This window comes from Lampris incognitus, chromosome 2 (assembly GCF_029633865.1).
Source record: "Lampris incognitus isolate fLamInc1 chromosome 2, fLamInc1.hap2, whole genome shotgun sequence".
NCBI classification, from domain to species: Eukaryota; Metazoa; Chordata; class Actinopteri; order Lampriformes; family Lampridae; genus Lampris; species Lampris incognitus.
Genome location: NC_079212.1, coordinates 122038482 through 122062027, shown reverse-complemented (window position 1 = coordinate 122062027; position 23546 = coordinate 122038482).

Below are 23546 nucleotides of genomic sequence, written 5' to 3'. Positions count from 1 at the left end.
AAGTAAAGTGAATTTCCTCATACCGAGGCTGTGCATGCCAACACAAGACTACAACCAATATCAAATATAAGTCTTTTAATTAAACACATTAGCCTCCAGCTGAACTAGGAGCTTTGTTAAGGGTGGAATAAATTTGAATTAATATAACTAATAAATTGAAAAAAGAATAGAATGTCTAATCTAACAGACATAAGGGGGATAAAAACTCCAAAGGTTCATCAAACAAGTTTAATGGAAAAAGGATCAATATTCAATGGGAAATATGACCATCTTTGCTCCAGGCCAGGGCAATGCACTATTGCTTCCTTACATGCCTGAAAACTAAATCATGTTAAAGAAGGATACAGTATTTCCTGTGCTATTCACTTGAAAGTAAAGTATTTAAGTGAATAATGGCCAAAATGAAGTTATATGGCTCTTACAGAATTTCAGCCAAATGCAGGTGAGATAAAAGTTTGATGTTAGTGACCCTTGCTTGCAACTGTAGAGACGAAAAAGCTATCTAACCAAAGAGACCATAAAAACTTGTCTCACATGGCTGCAGTTGCGTGTGCTCTGAGACCTGGGGCTTGCAAACATTCTCTACAAAAATGACAGTGACTCAGACATTATGTATCGGCATGAAGAATGGACTGAGGTTTACTTTCAGTTGGTTGTCAAGTTAGACTGTAAACATCGACTGGTGATTTATAAAATGTGTCCCTCAGAGTTTCGTAGTGAACAACTGCAACATATGCTGATCAGCCAAAACACTAAAACCACTGATGGATGAAGTGAATAACTTTATCTAGTTACAACCCACAGAAGAGCTACTGTAGCTCAAATTGCTGAAATAGTTAATGCTGGCTATGATAGACAGGTGTCACAACACAGTGCATCACAGCTTGCTGTGTATGGGGCTGTGTAGCTGCAGACCGGTCAGAGTGCCCATGATGACCCCTGTCCACCACCGAAAGTGCTTACAATGGGCATGTGAGTGTTAGAACTGGACCATCGAGTGATGGAAGAAGATGGCCTGGTCTAATGAATCACATTTTTTTTCTCATGTGGACGGCCGGGTACATGTGCGTTGTTTACCTGGGGAAGAGATGACATCAGGATGCACTATGGGAAGAAGGCAAGCCGGCGGAGCCAGTGTAATGCTATGGGAAATGTTCTGCTGGGAAACCTTGGGTCCTGGTATTCACATGGATGTTACTTTGACGTGTACCATCTACCTAAACATTGTTGCAGACCAGGTACACCTCTTCATGGTAATGGTACTCCCTGATGGCAGTGGCCTCTTTCAGCAGGATAATGCACCCTGCCACACTGCACACATCGTTCAAAAATGGTTTGAGGAACATGGCAAAGTGTTCAAGGTGTTGCCTTGGCCTCCAAATTCCCCAGATCTAGGTCCAATCGAGCATCTGTGGGATGTGCTGGAAGAACAAGTCCAATCTATGGAAGCGCCACCTCGCAACTTACAGGACTTAAAGGATCTGCTGCTAACGGAGGACACCTTCAGAGGTCTTGTGGAGTCCATGCCTCGACAGGTCAGAGCTGTTTCGGTGGCACAAGGGGGACCTACACAATATTAGGCAGATGAGTTTAATGTTTTGGCTGATGAGTACAAGAAAACCAAGAATAAGTGGCAATTATGGGGTGCCTTCGGGATAAATATTTGGTTGAAAAACAAACTTCAAATCCAACACAGAATCAATGTGTCCTCACATTGACCACTTTGCATCTGAAAGATGTAAAATTGTTCTGCATAGTCATAAATGTTTAATGAATATACAAAATTCTACAGCCTCATCTACATAATGAACTCAACCCCTTTCATCCATAGATCACCTGATCTTGTTTCCATAGCTCAGTGAATGAATTTGAAAGCTCAAAATAGTCATAGTAATAACAAAAGGGAACCGTTATGTAGTGACAACCCGGGCCTTTCAGAAATAAACTGTCACCGACATCAACACTAAAACATTAAAATTATTTAGCAAAGACATGAGCTTTTCTACCATAAACCCATAGCCAGTATCATTTCATCTCATTTAAAATCTCCCTGTACCTCCTAGACAGGGAATATATTCCTATCAACTGGTACACAGACTCGATCGGAAATCTGCCCAAATGATTGATGACAACAAAATGCAGAGAGCAAGGAAATCCATCTAGAAGCACCCATTGCTGCCGAACCTTTTCAAACACCTTCCCTGCTGTGTCGGAGTGTGTTGAAGTTAGATAATTAAAGGCTGAGGATAAAAAAGTTTAATGGGTAGGAAGTCTTTCATCCACCAGCAACTATTGCTGTGGCTCAAAGTTTATGCATGCGAGGTGGAATAAAAATTAAAAACAGTGTTGATAAAATGCCTGCTATAATCCTGTGCAAACAGTCTAGCGGAGTGCGGTGTCAGAAGCGGCTTACTTTCAGTCCATACCATTGTCATGCACAGGGGCTTACCAGTGAGCCATGGAAAATAGCAGAGAAAGGCACGGTTCCAATTTTTATTTCATTTTTTTTGGAAATGAGGACCTGGGTAATCAGGACTGGACCGTAGTTACCGTGTAATACATTGCCGCATTGCTATTTCAGCCTGTCTCCTCACCAATCTCTCCTGACAAGTCATGCTGTGGAAGATTTAATCAGAGTTCACATTAGATAAAATGGCCATTCTTCCTAGGTGACAATATGGTTATACTTTTTTCCCTAAGACGATCCTTCCTGTACCTTCGCTTTCCCAACCAATGTATTTTTATAACACTGTGAGTGTTGTAAAGAAAATTGGGAGGCTGGACTTGACTGTAATATTGCTGTGTCGGTGAAGGATACGTTAATGGAAATTGTTGGGATAGGAGAGAGGCTTATCAATCTTGATATGCAGTATTCGTCCCTCAACAGAAGCAGGCAGATGCTTCACACATGCCAACTGGAAGTAAAGTAGTGCCGCTTCACACATGCTTTCCTCCAGCCAATTGTTAATTTCCTTATGTGTTAGCTGCTGCAGCGGCATTGGGGTCGCTCAACCAAGAAGCAAGCATCCTGGTAGTACAGTACAATGGGACGTCCATTCATTTTCGATAAGAAAACCTGTTTTCTCCCTTGATACAAAGGTTGAGGTGCCACAGCACTGAAAGCATTACTGATACAATTCCCTCTGCTGGAGTCAGAAAGACAGAGGCAGATAGATGGTTGGTGGGAGAGACAGAGAGAGAGCGAGATGGAGAGAGTGAGAGAGAGAGAGAGAGTGAGCGAGCGAGAGACAGAGATTCTGGTCAGAAACTGTTTAACTGGGACAACAAAGTGCATTTATAACTTGTGCCAAGCATTCACCCATCCTCATTAAAATCAAAAACCTCCAAAGAAGTGAATTTAATTCTGAAAAAAAAAAAAGATAAAAAGGGGAGAAAACGAGGAGGAGTCTCGCCGTCATTACAATATTTCTAGACCGTCTTGGGAGCTGGGGGGGGGGGTCGGTGTGTGTGTCATCCTCAGACAGATAGGGGCTTGGCCACCTGAATGAGGGATTGAGATTGTTTGTCCACCCTAGATGAAACATCTTCCCTCTGTTTTCTTTTTTGGAGTCGTTTTAATTTCTTCTTGATGCCATGAATGCCAGAACAGCTGCTGCTCAGTGCTCAGTTTGGAGTTGAAGAGTAAAGCCATGAAGAAATTATGCCTTGTATGGCCTCCGCCAAAGGTCCCAACGTGTAAACACAGATGGCAGATAGCAAACCACAATGGCTTACCAGAAACGCTGAAATCATGTTCTCACTCTGTATGAGTAATCCCTGTCCAGCAAAATGAAACTAGTTTCATGACAACCGGAAAATTATTCAAGTTCAGTAATTGAGTACTTTTTACTTAGAAAGAGACTTGGTTATAGTATCCAGCTGTTGTCAGTATGTGGTCAATTTCATTATAAGTGAAGAGATAATGTCTGGTATAGGATATGTATAGTTAAAGGACACAGGCACAATATGAAGTTGTAGACTAAATTGTGTCCGTGTTGGCAAAACGAGGGCTTTATGCAAACATGAGCTTTAAAAAAAAATCAAAACAACAAACCGTAGGTCTAGGAAATTGGTATCAGAAACATCATGTTGTGAAGAAAGCTCTAGAAAGTGTTCGCATCTCATTTGACCTTGTATAAATGGGCTAACAGGGCTAAGCCCTCCCTATCTTTTACAATGAAGATGAGAAAATTATTGTTGGAAAAACCTTAGAACAGATTGTTTAACATTTTGATGGAACCTAGAGCAGCAACAACACCAAATAGTCACAAGAAGAACAGGAAATATCTAAATGGGCTAATGTTTTACAACCCAAACACAGTAGCATCAGCTTCCATTCATCTTTGAATACAAGCTGAGTGAGTGAGTGACAGGTGTTGTGGCACGCCCCCTTGATTTGCTGATCATTTGGGCTAAATTTCTGTTTTTTTTGTTGTTGTTGATTTTTCTCCCCAATTGTACCTGGCCAATCACCCCACTCCCTGAAGTGTCCCGGTCACTGCTCCACCCCCTCTGCCGATCCGAGGAGAGTTGTAGACTGCCACATGCTCATTTGATACATGTGGAGTTTCCAGCCACCAGCTGCTTCTTTTCACCTGACAGTGAGGAGTTTCGCCAGGGGGACGTAGCACGTGGGAGGATCACGCTATTTCCCCCACTTCCCCCTCCCCCTGAACAGACATCCCAACCGACCAGAGGAGGTGCTAGTGCAGCGACCAGGACACATACCCACATGCGGCTTCTCACCCGCAGACATGGCCAATTGTGTTTGTAGGGATGCCCGACCAAGCCGCAGGTAACACGGGGATTCGAACCGGTGAGCCTCATGTTGGTAGGCAATGGAATACGCCGCTATGCTACCCTCAGGCCACTGACTTTTGACCAATGACAGCAGACATGCAGAGTAACAGTACATACAGTGAGGTGCTACTAATGTGTGAGATAGAGAGAGACAGAGACAGAGAGACAGATGGAGAGTTTTTTGGCATCAGACCATTCTTGTGGCTACTTCTCTATAGTGTTTTTGTAGAGTACTTGCTATAACAAGGTATATAGTGTCGTTGCTGTAACTTGGTATCTTGGATGTGATGCTGCTGTTGCTGCAGCATGATCTTTTGATGGGTATAATGCATTTGTTAGCCCACACACCCAATATCACCACCAGCTGTCACTGCCTTTGATGGTGGGCTACTGCCATGCTTTCCTTCATATGGTGGTGCACACACACAAGTACAGCAGTTACCCCAACATCCTGTGACACTGCATAAACTGCTACCTCGTTGAATTTTAACAATGGACTTCCTCCAGATGACAAGGTGACAGATACAACACACAGTCTGTGTAGGGGAGCTGAGGTGAGCACAGCTTCAGTGTCAAACGCTCTCTATGATACCAAGATGCATCCTCCAGAGGAGCCTCTTATCACCGTGCCACTCTACGACAATTAATTAATTATGCTCAGCTGCCATGCGTCGGCCAGATAACAAACCAATCCACAAACTCACTGACATGCATGGCTGTTCCCACAAGCCCAGTCTACCTCCATAGTTTTGCTATGTACACTACCGTTCAAAAGTTTGGGATCACCCAAACAATTTCGTGTTTTCCATGAAAAGTCACACTTATTCACCACCATATGTTGTGAAATGAATAGAAAATAGAGTCAAGACATTGACAAGGTTAGAAATAATGATTTTTATTTGAAATAAGATTTTTTTTACATCAAACTTTGCTTTCGTTAAAGAATCCTCCATTTGCAGCAATTACAGCATTGCAGACCTTTGGCATTCTAGCTGTTAATTTGTTGAGGTAATCTGGAGAAATTGCACCCTACGCTTCCAGAAGCAGCTCCCACAAGTTGGATTGGTTGGATGGGCACTTCTTTGAGCAGATTGAGTTTCTGGAGCATCACATTTGTGGGGTCAATTAAACGCTCAAAATGGCCAGAAAAAGAGAACTTTCATCTGAAACTCGACAGTCTATTCTTGTTCTTAGAAATGAAGGCTATTCCATGCGAGAAATTGCTAAGAAATTGAAGATTTCCTACACCGGTGTGTACTACTCCCTTCTGAGGACAGCACAAACAGGCTCTAACAGGTACTATTTAATGAAGATGCCAGTTGGGGACCTGTGAGGCGTCTGTTTCTCAAACTAGAGACTCTAATGTACTTATCTTCTTGCTCAGTTGTGCAACGCGGCCTCCCACTTCTTTTTCTACTCTGGTTAGAGCCTGTTTGTGCTGTCCTCTGAAGGGAGTAGTACACACCGGTGTAGGAAATCTTCAATTTCTTAGCAATTTCTCGCATGGAATAGCCTTCATTTCTAAGAACAAGAATAGACTGTCGAGTTTCAGATGAAAGTTCTCTTTTTCTGGCCATTTTGAGCGTTTAATTGACCCCACAAATGTGATGCTCCAGAAACTCAATCTGCTCAAAGAAGTGCCCATCCAACCAATCCAACTTGTGGGAGCTGCTTCTGGAAGCGTGGGGTGCAATTTCTCCAGATTACCTCAACAAATTAACAGCTAGAATGCCAAAGGTCTGCAATGCTGTAATTGCTGCAAATGGAGGATTCTTTGACGAAAGCAAAGTTTGATGTAAAAAAAATCTTATTTCAAATACAAATCATTATTTCTAACCTTGTCAATGTCTTGACTCTATTTTCTATTCATTTCACAACATATGGTGGTGAATAAGTGTGACTTTTCATGGAAAACACAAAATTGTTTGGGTGATCCCAAACTTTTGAACGGTAGTGTACTCCTAGTCAATGTTTTCGGTGTGTTACAACACCGGGCCTTTTCATGAGCAAATAGCTCTTTGAATCACCTTAAGTTGATTATGGCCGAGTTAGAGAGTATTAGAGAAAGAGCAGTAAAATGTGACTGAGCTGAGTTGACATGCTCAGCGTGCACCGGGGAAATCATCTAATGGCTTGTTAACAGAGCAGGAAACTCTATGGCATTCACAATAAAGCACAAACTGTTCAAACAACACTCCTTTCGTATCATATTTATCGTTAGCTCTGCCCTGGATCAACAACCAGTGGACTCAAAACAATTATTCCAAGGAAGGGAAACTGCAATTCTGTTTATTGAATATGGCAGCAGTCCCAGAATAAAAGTACTGTCTGCTACTGATATGTGCAGCCAACATCACAAGCTAAATTCAGAGGTAATAAAATGGGAAAAATGTACATGTGTAAAGCATGTCTATTACATGACTAGTATGTGTGTATTCACACACTCACACACACCCACACACCCACACATACACACAGTATGCTTTGTGCTTACCAGCTGTCCACCTCCAGCTCGAGTAGGGACTGACTCCTGTCAGAGGCACAATGCAGACACCACATGTTGCCCTAAAAACCCCTATAGACAACCCATCATGAGACTACTCTTGACAATTTCATTCTTGGGCTAAACTTAGTTCTCCAGTCCTATCCGCAGTGTCACATTAACTGTTAGAAAATCGTTGCTTCTCTCTCCTCAGACATCTCCCCGGCTCTCAGCTTTGCTCTGAGGCAGTGAGGAGGGGCGCTCTCTGCGGTGGGCAGTTCGGGCAGAGGGAGGGAATTCCTCCAGAGCAAACTGGGTCGTGTGGCAGCGGGAGTGCTGATGACCTGCAGATAAGGAGGGTCTAAAGCAGGGCAGGGGCAGAACAGAGGAAACGGAAGGTGGGAGAGAGAATGAGCCCTGTGCTGTCATAAGAGACAGCATCTGAAGGGGCTGGAATAGCTGTTTTATAAATAGCAAGAAGATTTGAATGGCGAGGATCAAGCGAGGGGGAAACCCCTGTATATACATCACTTCAGCTGCTGCTCCCCCGTGATGATGGAGTTACTGGTGCGGTAATGTGAGCTTTGACTTGCCTAAAAGAAACCCCCAGTGACACCAGATTAGGGCTTGATAGTGAGATGTTAACCCTTAGCTTCACATAGTGGATATACAGACATTATTTAACAGTTACCCTATCTGCATCACTTCAACACTGTAAGAGCAGTTAAATTCTACGATTAAAAAATGCATTAATGAAAAATCTACTTAAATCAATTTAAACAAGACAATTGTGAAAAAATGTTGGCTGTTTAAACAAAATATACTAAAAACAAACATGCATGCTCATCCGGAAGGGTTGACTCAGCTCCCCACCCATCTCTGTGCTATTACTGTGATTTTGTCCATGGCAGTGAGATCCCTAATGCATTTATGTATATTGATGCCAATGGGCCAAACAACTGGTGAAATCCAAATGGCGCCACCGAGACAACTTAAGAGTTCAAAGTGCTGTGATAACTGAGCCAATAGTGATCCAAAGTTTTAGAAAGTAGTGTTTAGGTCACTGCGAACAGCTGACCCTGCACTGCAGTGCCTCTTGTGGACTGCATATATACCTTTGGTGCTGATCTGACTCAGTGGAATGTGCAAAGAAAACAAATTCTTAATTAAAGTATGGAAAAAATAATGATCATTATGATGACTGTGAGCAGAGAGTTGGTCCAGAATGGCCCTCTTATGAGCCATAACGGAGCACAATAAAAGTGAAAAAAAAAATGGCTCCCATATGGTGACGGTTCATACACAGTGCAGTGGAGAGAAATGTTGAGAATGTGGAGGTTTTAATAGCTAATTACAGAGGGAGTTTAGTCTCTTTCCCTGGGGACATAAAACTGAACTGAATTTTCCTGCCCCTCCATTGTTGAAGTTTGACCACAGCCAGACAGAGAAGTGAATATTTTTTTTTTTACCTGAACTTAGCTCAAGAGGTGAAATGGGAAACTTTTGCATGTAGCAAAATTAATTATGGCCACAAATTAGTACAATCATGTAACGATAGAACACTATTAAGAGTATCTGAGTGATAGTGAGCACTTGGCGGAACACACCTTGGCATTGAGCCAACCCAAACCATCTAATCCGAGTCGGTTCCCTTTAGTTTGTGGCATATTACGCCAAGTTCTAACCTGAGGTAAAGAAACAGTGTTTAACTCCAACTACATCTGCCCAACTTTGGAGAAGGATGGCTTGAGGCAGCTGCCTGTGATCAGATACCAAGTTATTTTCGCTGCCATCTAGACATTGACAGCAGATATGCAGATTATAGAGTAGTTCAGGAGACACGAGACATATATATTTAACTCATGGATGAGTCAGAAACTCAATCATGTGACACCCACAATTCCAGATGCCCTTTTCAAAATAGCACCTACTCTGCATCCAATTTAAAAGTATGCAGTGCATTGTACTTGTCCTCTGATTGACAGGAATTGAGTGCGAGTTTATTTGCAGGAAGGAGCCACTGTGATCCCATACAGCAGTGATCCATTGCTGGAACGGGAGGATCTGTGGGTGATACTGAGGAATTCACGAAACAGCATGATTCTCTAGATGTATAAATATGACCTCGAGCTTTCAAAGTGTATTTACTGGGGGAGAACTTGATACCACATGGCCCTTTGGAGGGCTTGTATTACGGACACATCTGTTACACACTGTCTGAAACCCCAAACTGGATAAAGCAGAAGCTCGCTCTCCTACTTGTGCTTTTATTTGTCCCTCCATCAATGACAACTGCTTCCAGCTATAGAAGACGAGTACCATCTCAGGACCTAGAAAGAAACAGCACTGGAGATACCATTGTCCCCTGCCCAAGTCTTTTTTGTTGATACTAGGAATCCGATCTGAAGGATGGTATCATAGCTGGTTGAGGTATATTTTAATTGAAGCCAATTCCGATTAATTCCAATTAAGACAATTTCGATCTTTTGTTTCTTTCAGCCCATTGCACTCACCCTATGTCAGCTGTCATGTAGGTGACCATATCGACAACTTGCGGCAGCGGGCAAAGCGAACAAGTGGGTAAAACATCTGCATTGTGGAGCTATTTTAAATTTTAAAATGAAAGCAGCCCAACAGCCACTTGTAATGTCAACAAATTTGTTTCGCAAGGTGGTAGTAACAGCAACTTTCAACACAGTATGATTATTCTATGATTAAGCTACTTTATTTTGTTAAAAAAAAAGAAGAAAATCCTTATACGAAAGCTGTGATGCACATTATTTTCTCCCAATGCAGAACTAATCAAGTGTCAAGCATATCTTAAGTTGGATTGGTTCTACTTAGTATAATGTAATTGAAGTGTGCATATTGCAGCTGTATTATGTAGTAAAATATACATATCTAATGGGGAACTGATTTGGCAGATATTTGACATTAGGTGACTGGAACGGGAGCAAAAAAAAAAAAAAAACCCAAAACACTCTGTTGTAAAATTGCCAGTTGTTACCTCACCAACACTTACTCAGGACTTCCCTCTACCTATCTAGGCAAACAGCATGCCACTCACTCAGCAGTGATAAACTCCACATATTTCAAGACTCTGGCTTTCAGCAGAGACAGAAAATAGAGCCAATGACAGACATTTCATTTCAGTTTCTGCTCTGCTTGGTAAGTAAATGGACCAGTCTGGGTGAGTCGGGAGGCTGGTGACGAATGTGTCTGTGCATTTTCCTTCCCAAATGTTACGGTCAAAATCAGAACCGATTATAAACACATGATACTCAGCTGAGTTCACAGCTTACATGATTTTCTCATGAATTTGAAATTACATACCAGTCGTCCATATGGTGAAAGACCAGTCCTTTTCACTTCCCACAACACATACATCCATTTAGATGTGCTTGTTAATGATATTGTACCTGGTGGAAATGGGATTACTGCTGACCTGATTCCTTTTGTTAGTCGACACGAGTGAACAAACACAAACAGGAGGCAAACCATTTACCAATGAATTTTGTGCAGTCGTAATAATGTTTCTCGTCAACCTACATCAGCTAAAGAGTACTGTGGCTGTTTGTGCTGCATACCAGCAGGCAACCATATTTATGTTTATTTCCTGTGTAAAGATTATGTCCTGTTTAGAGACATTATGAAGAAGGCTGGTTCATTTTGCCATGGAAAGATCCAGGCGGTGACTACTTTTGTGGTCTCTGGCTGGTTCAATGCCATGTCATCCACTCCCCCCAAACAAGCAGGGGCCCAAAACAGACGGCTGACTGTGTTTCTGGCCATGCGCTGTAAAGCCGTTTGGCTCATGTCCAGTATTGTAATCCCCAAGCTCAGCTCCCACCCACGTGTGTGCCTCAGTGCAAGGCAGCAGCCCAGCCCTCTCAGCCTCCCGCACGCTTCACTGTCCATGAGCGAAAGTTAGAGGAAAACATAACTAACCATAGGACATACCACTGGTTTCATGATGGACACGCATGTTGCTTTAAGCATGGCCAGGGTCGAGCCCGCACTTCAACGCTCAAACACAGCACACGAGCCCGGCACCCATGAATGCACATCCATTCAGCAGAGAGCAAATAAATAACCTGAGGAGGATGCTGATGCTGGAAACGGACATTCAATGTTACGTTGGCAGCCATATGGCAGGCATGTTTTTAATGTTTATTTATGCCATTATGGCCTCTTAAGACCAGGGTGCAGTTTTTCAGCTTATCTCTGTTAATCCTTCTGCCGTAACTCTTCCTCCATCCCATTCCTGAGCCAGCCTCTGAACGCGAACCCCACGCCACAACACCATTAACCCACAGCGCCGTAATGAGAACTTGGCAAATGTTGCGCAACCCAGCAAAGAGGTTACAGCATGTTTAAGTAGTCCAGACAGATCTAATCGCAGTGAGAAAGGAACTGGCCACAGCTACGCCCTGAGATAAACAAACGAAACAAAACAAATTATAACAAAATGGAAAAAAAAACATCCACCACCATCATCAACATCATCATCTTTCATCAGGCATGTGTTGTCATACAGTGCATTAATTTCAGTTAGTCGCTTGGGTTTTGGGTTTTTTAAAAAAAAAAATTATATAGCATCTCAACAGAAGAGATATCATCAGCTTCTACTTTCTGTACTTTTATTGCCGGGTCTAAGCAACGCCTGACGCTATCTGATGATTGAAGACAGGAAGTGTTTTTCAGATGTGCCTCATTGATAAAAAAAAAAGAAGTGTGATTCTGTATGACAGGCAGACAAAGACGGGACAACCAACTGACTTCCAACAAATATAACCACAAAATGTGACTGCCAATTATATTTTTGCTTTACCAAAACTACACCACAGCACATAGCATGATGCATGCCAGTGTAAGGAGAAACCTACACTTTCACACTACTCATTGTGCGATATGAAGTTAAGACATGCCTCTAACTTGAACAAGAAAAAAAAAATCACATGTTGAGCACACCATGAAAACAGAGGAAAGCCACGGCCTGACGTAACATTGAGAGAATGGGAGCGCTTCTGCCTCATTAGTATTCATACACACCTTGCTAGTGCAGGAAGGGTAGCACAGCTGAGCGTGCTCAGACACTGTCTGAGAATGGCAGGACACTGGCTCAGTGCACCTGTGTCCCAACACAGAAACACAGGGAGGACACAAAAAATAAAAATAAAAAATCCACCAAACACAGACCGTCAGGAGCTTCAGGTGAATCTAAGCTAGACAAATCTCCACACCAGCAGGGAACAGATAGTGTTGTTTAATGACTGACTTGCCACCCAGAATGCTGTGCCAGTGGTCAGAAACTGTTAGTTCATTTCAATGCTGCATGTGGATGGAAGCTGGCACTCTCTCACTGTGGGTGGTGTGAGTCAGAAACCCCCAACCACAACCTCTGCTGTCAGCTGTGTAATGGACTGACCCGGGCCGGCCATCAATCCAGAGGCAGGAGGCACAGAGAGAGAGAGAGAGAGAGAGAGAGAGAAAGAGAGAGAGAGAGAAGGGCTCCTGTGTCTCTCACTCACTTCGTTCATTGTCTCTCTCTCCCTACCTATCTCTCTCCATCTGTCTGTCTCTCTCCCCTCATTACCTCACTCCCTTTCCACCCATTGCTCATCACTGGCAGAGTGGGCAGTACTGCTGCAGCAGCAGTGAGTGATGGGTTATACCCTCTGCCATCCAATTTGAGCAAGACCATCAGGGCAAAATCACGCATCCTGAGTTAAGATCCCAGCTGAGTGCTGGTGACAGGCTATGAATCTGCTGGCCCTCCGGGTTTCAAGGGCATTTTATCAATGAGAGGCGCAGGATTGGGAGCAGTTGTGCATCATTGCCTGGGAGAAAGCATCCAATGAAAAGCAATTTAAAATGCTTTAAAATGCCAATCAAAACCATGTAATTTTGACACTCATTGACGGGAGAGATCATCCAGCCACACAAGTTGTTTGAGTAACAGAGACAATTCAATGACATTCACTGTCACAAGAGAAAGGAACCAAAGCGATTTGGCAACCAATGACACAGTATATACAACTGCTTAAAAAAAAAATCTGTGTGAATAATCAAGCCACAGGAAGATTATGTAATACAAACGAGAGGTGAACCTACCTTCATTGTAGATGCAGTGAAGTTAAGCTGACTCCCAATCCCAAAAATCTCTTTAATGCTTTCAAGTTCAGTAGTTATATCACAACAGAAAATCTGTCCAATGACTACAATCCTCTGGTGGATTTCCAGAGGAACTTGGTGTGGGCTGTGGGCACCACCCTGCCTCTGTCTCTCGCTGTCTCTCTCTCCGTTGCCAGCTCTGGTCCTGTTTCCGCGGTGCAGAACGCACACTGAGGCTATTGAAGGGCAAGCAGCACCTCTGTCTACGCACCAGCTCTGGGTGTTGTTGACGTTGGCACCTGGCATAAAGGCTGCCTTTCTCTCACCCGCCTGTACCCTCTCCTGCTGGAGCACTCAACCTCTGCCAAGGAGAGCTGTGCGGCTGAAATTGAGAGAGGTTCAGTGATGGCGTTTGTCCCCGCTGGACAGAATGTGCCTGCCTGTCAGAGGAAGGGAGTGGCTGTCTGATGTGACACACTTGATTACTCGTGCTGATTGGGGACTATATTTGGCTTTCAGTGGCACCCCTCTCAAACTGAAACGCTATGCTTTATTCTCCAAAATCTTGGAGCGAAGGGCCCTGTAGATGAGGTCTACAATCCGCATGAATGATTCATATTCCACCGTTCATAATTCACCAAATAGTTGGTGTTGTCTTTATTGGGTCTGAAATGTATTTACTGTGAGATGTGTTATCACATAGCAACCAGTCTAAAAGTATGACCATGACACATACAGTACAGCGTGCTCTTCTTGTGTCATTGAACTTGAGAAGAAATGGGGAAGTGGTCTCCTCTGGAGTTCCGCCTGTAGGTTTTACAGCAAATATAGCTCACTATTAGGGAGAGATAATCAAATGGGCCGAGAGACTGAATACACTTTCCATGTTAATCTAATTTATCACAGTTTCTTAGCTGTAATTGACAAAATACAGAGAACAACAGAACTGACTTGCTGCTATTTCTTCATGCATGCTCAATAATCCAGGTAATGAAATCACAGTAAATTGAATCAGTTCATCTAGACACAACATTTATAGAGAGAAACGTTTCATCACTCATCTAAGTGACCTCTTCAGTCTGGAGTTATCACCACCCTTATAAACAATACAGTGTCGTAACAACCGAAACCAACAATCAGTTTCATATGCAAATTGCCGTGAGCATTAAATATAGGGTTACAGTGGCCATGTGTACTATTCACAGAGGATTGGGGAATAGTTGGAATCACAGCATTGTAAGATGGTGACAGATGAACTTTTAGGCCCCCCCTTCGGTTCAGGGAGGGTCGTTGAGTCCTCGTTTTCAGCCATTATGCCACTGTATTGTTTATAAGGTCAGTTGAAACTGAAGAGGTCACTTAGATGAGTGATGAAAAGTTTCTTTTAATAAACGTTGTGCCTAGATGAACTGATTCAACTTTCTGTGAAATCCAGGTACTTGTTGCTACCTAGCGCTGAGGAAAAAAACAGTTTTTTGCATTTCACTCAATGCTCATATTACAATTGATAAAGCAAGACATTGTTTTTCTAACACACATTAAAAAACCAAGTTACTATTTGTGGTAATGGATTACCTACAAAGAGCCTTGAAAATGTAATTGCTGTAGCCTAATTATATAACTATAATAACTCAAAATAATCAGCAATGCCTCAGCATGTAGGCCTAAACAGTGCTGTTTTGAATCATGCTTTCCAAGACACAGTATATTTAGTTTTGTATTTACAATCAAATTTTCCAATTATTTACTCCTGTAAGTTCATGAAGAGCCAAATATGAACCCTATCTGGCAGTTTTCAATTTTAGCTTTTGGAAACCTTACAAACACACAAGCATGCTTCACGCATACCAACATTCACACAGCAGCGTGAGATACAGAAATGCAAATCAAAGGAATATTTAAAAACAACAAGAAACGTGTAGTTTATCCTTTCTACAAAAGTCAGCCAGAATCTGTTTGTTCTTTTCTAAAACTTTGTGAATGAGTCGCTTTTAAGTGCTTCCTGTGTGTCTATATAGGTCTTAAGCATTCAGAGCTTGTGTTGAAGAGGCCTCTGGCTGACTCTCTCTTAACCTTGAGACTCTATCTTTATCTCTCCACTATTTCCTCTTCAGTGGGACCTCTGCCTAGCATTCAAACCAACACTTCCTTATGAATAGTTCCAGACTGCGGGGGCCTCCTGCACTACTGTCCACTGTTTAGACAACTTGTGTCAGCAAGTTGCAAGCCTGTCAAGGACATCCTTTCCTCTCATAAAGATGCCTCTCCTAAGGTCCGAAATGTGAAAAATGTGAGTCGACAAACAGAGTGGTGTTCAAACATGCAAGCAAAGTTGGCACAATACAAAACTAAAGGTTACTAAGGAAGTGAAAGTTTGTTCATGCAGCAGGGTGTGACGGGCTTGGCGATAATTGCTGCTTTTTCCCAGACAGGCGTATGTTTCATAACTAGATGTTTCAATTGAATATTTTCACCCACTAATACGTATTGAACTGAACTTTATGTGAACTGCATTTACCTTATCTGTAAGGTCAGCAGAGTTAACCTGCTTCCTCCAAGTCAGTATACTTTATGGTAAGTAACCCCGATGGAAATACCCAGACTCAGCATGGCTGCTGGAAGGATCCTTCTTGTCTTGGAAGCCCACAAAAATCCCTGTAACTTTCCGTTCTGGTGAAATATGAAATGAACAGTCAGCAAACGCGATTTCCATACTAAAAAAATATGGTTGTCACAAACAGGAAGGAAGGGTAGCTTTTTTGTAAGAATGAAAAGGTGAAGGGTGCAATGTTTCACAAAGACCTACATATTTTATTCCACTCAGTTCCAGCCATCATTTTCCATAATGTAGTTCAGAGGACCACTATTTCAGCCATTTGTCAACAGTCTTCTAATGTAGCGGAGTCCCACATATCTCCAACAGTTATCCTTCATCTCTAGCAAGGCAGTGGGAGAGGCACAGCACTAAGAAAAATGTTTGACTGCTGCAAATCTCAATGGTTTTTTTTTAAATTAATCTGTCTGTATCAGGCTACAGTGGTAAGGATTTCTCTCTAGATCATACTGTTTTCAATAGAGGAGTTGCTGTTATAGTGCCCTGAGGCTTCAATATGCAGAATAGATGGGCAGCTGACTAGCCTGTCCGGGCCTGTCAGCGTTAGTGTGACGGCTACATATGTGCAATCCTCCCTATTATCCTTTGGTTCCCCTTGCATAACTTCAATACACCCAAGATGCAGGAAAGTCCCCTTTCCCATTACAGATGTGGTTCCCATAATGGGGCCCCCAAAGTACTTTCAAAGCATTCTCTGATCGAACCTTTGACATTTTTGAGGTGAGAAAGGCTAGCTAGCTGAGCTTGCATAGCTAGCACCGTTTGCAATTCAGCAAGCCAGGATACATCCATTTCCTAAATGAAAACTTTTTAGTATGAATGGTTCAAAAAGATTTTTTAAAAGCATCTCCTTTCTACTATCAAACCTTTTTTCTTTATCTAATTTATAAGGGAGACCTAACCAAAAACAGTGGCATAAACAAAGAGGAGTTGCAGACAGGACAGTGCTAACAATGTACAACAAAACAAAGTTAAATCGAAAGGGACAAGCGAGAAAGGAGCAACATAAGGGGGTAGAGAAGGAGAGAATGAGATTGGGGGGTGGGGGTGAAGCGAAAGTACTACAGTATAAGAAGCATCACCTTAAAAAACATTGCAATGGAAGTGACAAAACTCTTTAGAGAAAGTGAGTCACCAAACAGCAAACAGGCATGTCTTGGGGCTGATACTCAGAATTATTTTTCTGGGGTTTTTTTTGTTGCCTTTTTAAAGGGCCAGTTAGACGGGGCTCAGCACAAAGGCCAACAAAGTCATAGTGATCATAGAAAAAAAATGTGAAAGTCAATTTAGCACACTTATCTGTAATTTTCTGCTTGGCTGAATTGTCCTGATGCAGTAAACCCCACCCACGTGGCATGCAGCTTAGAAAAATGCTGGAAATCAATGTAAACACTGTCTGACCCAGGTCTGATTGAGGAGTTAGGTGCAACACCCATCTGGTTTGGAAATGGCCAGTTTGAGCTGGGAATGAGCATTCATTTGCTCATCATCAAACCCAGACAACTGTAATGAACATCTCTTTCCACAGAACTGGGATGGAATGACTCTGTTCACATTCCAGTCAATGCCAGCAGACTGTCTTTGCTTCTGAAGGTGTTTTCCCTCAGCAAAAAGTTCATGGAAAAGCCTGCAGCCAAGCCACAATTCCTATGAGCCATTTGGCTTCAAATGCAAAGTTCTACCACACGTGGAAAAAAATGCACACTCATCAACTTAAACCTTATTTTCATACCATATGAGCCATGCCTGTGGAATGTAAGGTACTTTCAGCTAAGCCTCTGGAGTTTGATAACAAAATACATGTTGTATTTCGGCATTGATATGGAAGCAAAATGCAAACCAGTTCTTGTTGACAGAATGGACAGTTGCCTTAAGTGGTTCACTTACAGTTGCTTTTATCGCACTTTGTCTTGTAATCTATGTGAAAGAAAGAAACATGGCACACACCCACTGAGTCCACCCAGATAACAGGAGACTCAAACTTTCACATCAAGCTCGATGTGAGGAGAGAAAGCTTTTCCATGGCTGTCTAGTGGAAAGAACAAGTTTACGGTTCAGTTTTCCTTGGCAAGACCTAAGGAAAAGGATGCCTGCTGTGAAAGCTTCATTCAGTTTATCTCTATGCAATAAAAAGCATAAGCATGCTATGTCATTCTTTCGCTTGGCTACATCCTTTCTAATGTGACTATCACTGTGGAAAACATGACTTAAAGTATGGAAAATATAGCTGTGTTTGTCTCTCTACCAGTATTTCTCACAACTTGGTTGTGAGAAATTAGATATGGCTAGGTCTGGCTTTTAGCTTGTCAGCCAGACCACAGTGCAACCAAATGGGGGGGAAAAACCCACCAAGGACACATAGTGTGAGAATCAGAATCAGAATCATGTTTATTGGCCAAGTAGGTTTGCGCATACATGGAATTTGACTCTGGATTCGTGGCTCTCTCAGTGTACTTAACATAGAATAACAACACAACAATCTTCAGAGCTATACACAAGGCTTTTCCTGTACATGCAAAATAAGAGGTGATAAAGTGCAATGATGCAGAGAATATATCGGAGATGCTGAAATATATGTTAGCAGGTTACTTAAATACATGCCTGAGGTAGATGGATATGGCAGAGCGTAGCAGTACACAATGTACAGAACAGTATATGTCAGAGATGTAAAATATAATTGTTGTGTGACATTGTTATGAACAGAATACAGGATCATTGTCTTGAGTTTGTCACTGGAATTAGGACTAGACTTGCCTAAACATTTTCAACTGTGTAGCCAGCATTACATATTTATTTAATATCCGGATTGGATGCTTAGTGTTGACATTGTAAAGATAGATGTCTTTTGCATCAGTTCAAAAGAGCCAAAGTTGGTTTTTAGCTAACCAACAAAGCTAGCCGAGACACTAGAAACACTTAGCAAACTTTGGCAAAATCTGATTTGTTTGAGCATGTTAAAGGTTAGAGAACACATCTTGCAACTCTGTTGACGGTATCTTTGTGAAATCATTCCTCAAATGACACCACACGGGCAATACCAAATGATAGAATACGAGATACGAGGGAGAGGCTAAGAGAGAGTAGTGGTGTGTGTGTGTGTGTGTGTGTGTGTGTGTGTGTGTGTGTGTGTGTGTGTGTGTGTGTGTGTGTGTATATATATAGTATATACATATACTATATACTATGTATATATAGCCATTTTTCTTACCAATTAGAATTATAATGTTCACTGAAAAAAGAAAAAATCTTACAACAGTACACATTTCTAGATGTGCTCATAGACATTTTTTGATGTATGCAGATGATGCAGGTAAATGTGACACTATATCAGCTTGTGAGTGAGTTAGAAGCCAGGTTCCCAAGGTGCTCTGGATCTAAATTTTTTTTAAAAAGACTAAACTTTCACATAGATCTGTTTGTTAGTCGATCTCATTTAATGTAGCCAGGATCGGGTTTAACCATTCACCACTCTGCCTCAGTAAACATCCTCCTCCCTGGCTGATGTGAGTGTGAGTGAAGCCCCTTGCTAGGAGCAGCAGTTGTGAGCTTATGAGCTGCTGCTAGCAAGGGTTAAAACAATCGCCTTTAAAATTAGATGTACTAGACAGTCCACACAGAGCACATACGAAATGACACATACAAAAAGCAAAATTGGCAAGTTTGCTTTTTTAAAAAACAAAACAAATTTCAATAAAGCTCGATCCACATTAATCGTTATCCGCCCAAACCGATCAGGGTCTAAAAATAATATTTTGCTGTTAAATATTAGCTAAAATCCACACCAACATCAACAGGGGACCTTAAGCATTACCTTAAGTGATGTTATTATGGATTTGATAAGCTTTCTTGCCATTGCTGATATCTCATCTGCAGTGCTGTTGTTAGCGTGACACTAAAACAAGATGACATGACATCGCTTATATTGCGCATCTCCAGAATGCTTATGTCTGATCACAGTGAATTATAGTGATAATTGAAGTACATAGAACAAACGGCAGCATAATAATTCCTTAGATTTTGTTGTTGCTGCATGCTCCCAGGCCTTCCAGCAACCTGTTGACACCAATCTCCTAATCCTGTTGAGCCAGTGGTGTGGAGGGTACACACCCTACCAATAGCCATATCCACAACCCAATCTGTTTAAACCCAGTTGGTCATTTGTGCCTGTCTAAAGGGAGCAGGGCTTGTTTCTGCACTTTGGGTCTTCTCAGGAATATAACCCCATTGTCGTCTAAATGACAAATGTAGTGAACTGCATAGGGTGACGGCCTGATGGAGCTCGTCTACCAGCGTGTCATAAAGTGGAAGGTGTTTGTGGCGAGGATATGTGTCATCCACCCTTAGCTGGGCATGTGTGAGAAATATGAGATATCACATCATTTTCTATTCTCAAACAAGCTGTCAGAAATTCACTCCACACACAAAAAGGGTGAATTAAATTCACAAATGGAAAAAAAAAGTGTGTCGCTACCGCAATGAGTCAGCGTCTTTGATTTGGATTCTGTTCGATTAAAGCTTCAATTGAAAGACCCGATGTAGAAGTATAGCCTATTTAGCATGACGATGATTGACAGGCCCATGGAGGAACTGCCCGTCTGGCAGGCTAAGCCCCCCAGGCCTTTGAAATGAAACACAAGATGAGTCATCATCAGGCTTGTCACAGCTTCCTGGTTCCCTCGCTCCTTGCTCTGAATATTCATTTTCAAATCTCTCTGATGCCCCTATGATTTATTTAAGGCCCACTGATGTATTTTGCATTGAAACAGCCTAAATGCATCAGTATGCTTTACTGGTCAAATGCTCCTCCAGCAAGGAGTGCCGATATTTAAATGCATTACTCTCCCATTTGTATCCTCAATTTTACTTTGCCTAACATGGCCAAGTTTCCGATTCAAGTAGTCAAGATGTTCTGTTTAGCAAAGATATATTATATAGTTCAACTTGGTCAGTTTTCAAGTGTATTACACTCATTAACATATACACTAAGAAGTCAAAAAGGTAATATATACTGTGCATGGATCCATGTGAACATAAATACAGCACAGCTGAGCCTATTCTAATTTATAACCACCAAGGATTTCATCATTTTTGACATTATCTGATACCAAGCAATTTAATACTGCATAATCGACACAAACTGAAAATCCTGCCCCAAAGATACAACTAAGAGCCAAAATACAAGTCTGGCCTTGGAGATGGAATAGCATCCATCAGGATCCAACACATCAAATGCATTCCTTTACTGGGAGGCTAGGCCCGCCAACTCATTGATGAAATCACGTGTTGTTAAAGCTTATTAAACATTGTTTAGATATGCTTGCTGAAGAGAGAGGAAGCAAGCTAGCTCTCCTCCATCTAATTTGCAGTAAGGGGAGCAGGACACAAGAGCCAATCCATTTTGTGAGTTGAATGTGCATGGGTCAGCAAAGACATTCCTGGGTCTGTTTAAGAGATCAATATGGATTCATCGCACAGCCTTCCAGTGCTCAGCAATATGCTATAGTAAGTGCTACAAAACAGGCTGCAGAGCATTCTCCTTGACAAAAAAAAAAAAAAAATCAATGCACCCCTCCCACTCCCTGTTTCTGCAAAGCAACTTCGAGGACACAGCGACTCAACAGACTACGGAGAGCAGAAGAAAAGAGAGGGGAACAAAAGGGAAAGGGGGATACTTGGATGAGCAAAAATCAACCTGGTTTTATTTGTGGAAGCCCAACCATCCATTCAGCTCACTGAGCAAAAAGCTGCGGGTGTCCTCCAGCAAAACATGATCAGCTGCCATGACATCAGCTTACAGAAGTGTGTGTGTGAGTGTGTGTGTGGAGAGAGAGAGAGAGAGAGAGAGAGAGAGAGAGAGAGAGAGAGAGGATGAGAGGAGTGGTGGTGGTGGGCTGGCATGCCAGCGCAGCTGGTGCAGTCTCTGCCAGACACCTGCCTGGCCAGTCGGTGTAAACAGAGCTGGGTCTATGCAGCCCACCTCAGCAGGCAGCTACTAAACACACGCGCACACACACACACACACACACCCTGTAATATACCTTTCAAACCTACCTCTCGAATTGATCCTAACTCAGATGACCTCGCACAAAAGAGCATCACTCAGAACCAAACAAGCAGGTAGAGCAGCTTGGTGAACACTCTTGGTGGAAAATATACACAGGAAAAAAGGCAAGTGAAGGCAGCCCTGCCGGCAGAAGAGTCAGCAGCCCAGGAGGGCGATGGGTAGAAAGGAGAAAAGCTAGGGACCATCCTGTGCATTCACCTCCAGCTTCAGAGAGATGAGATGAGATGGACTGGGACCCACCCCGCCCCCCCCTCTTGTGCTGAGCTTCTCCCCCTCCCCCTGTCACTCTCTCTCACGACTTAGCCACTCCCCTCTTTACTTTCCCTCCACCCCTCACCCTCTACTCCCCTAGTGGAGCTATGTATCTGGGTAGCGTCCACTGATGCAGCTAGCGCGTGTTGCCTGAGTCCTTGTCTGTCTCTGGCCTGTGTTGCAGCACTGCAAGGTCGGCGCTGGCTCCTACGCCAAGTCTCTTTTTAGCCAGACCGATGCAGAGTCAGTAGAGGCCACACTGCGTCAAAACACGACACAATATCCTCCTGGGCCCGAGCTACTTCTAAACACACAGGAATGTCGAGCAGCGACATCGGATAAACCACCAGGTGAATACCAAGCATCGATTTCCATCTCTGTTTTAACACTACAAAGATTCAAAACAACACAGCACATCATTTGCTGTATTCTCTTTTTGGAGAGAGAGAGAGAGAAAAAAAAAAGAAAGTTTGTTGAGGTTGGAACCCCCCCCCAGACTTACTGTTGTGATCGTAAGTTGCAACTGGCATGGAGAGGCATCAAAATCCTGACAAAGGCTCTGTATCCACCTTGAGGAAGTTTGCCAGGGGCTGTGCCCCTAATAACCCTGGCACTTGCAGGGTTTTTCACCACACGAACGGCGCGGCACGTTGGATGTCAGCTTTGCCAAAAGAGAGAGAGAGTGCAAACTAGTGCTCTAACCACTGAGCTATAGGATTATCGGTAATGAGATTTCCTGCTAATGGCTGCTTCTGACAGGTGGTGTCCCCGTTTAGCTCAAGTTCAGCTTTTCTTTTAAAAATACCACAGTGTCTGAAAGCTTTTCTCGCTATGCATGATGATGCTGACACTTCCCAACCTGTAACTGTGTGAACTAGGAAAGAGCAACTATTTTGACTTCAGGACACTGATCGAGCAGACCTTGTTCAGCATGATAACAGCTGATTTATGAATTAAAAAAAGGTTCTCTGAGCAGACTTTTAAAAAAAAAAATTTGTACAGTTGGAGAATCTCGCACGCTGGATGCCAGTCTTTTATTGTTGACCACCGGGGCAGCTTCACTGGAGCAAATTGCATGCCTTGCTAAAAGGCATCTAAATGAAAGTCGTTGGGTGCAGGCACACGGGTCCAGTGCAACAGGAATGAAGTGCAGCCATTTGGAAGAACAGCGATGTGGTGTGGGAGTAGACGAGAAAAAGTGTACAATCCGTAGAGACTAA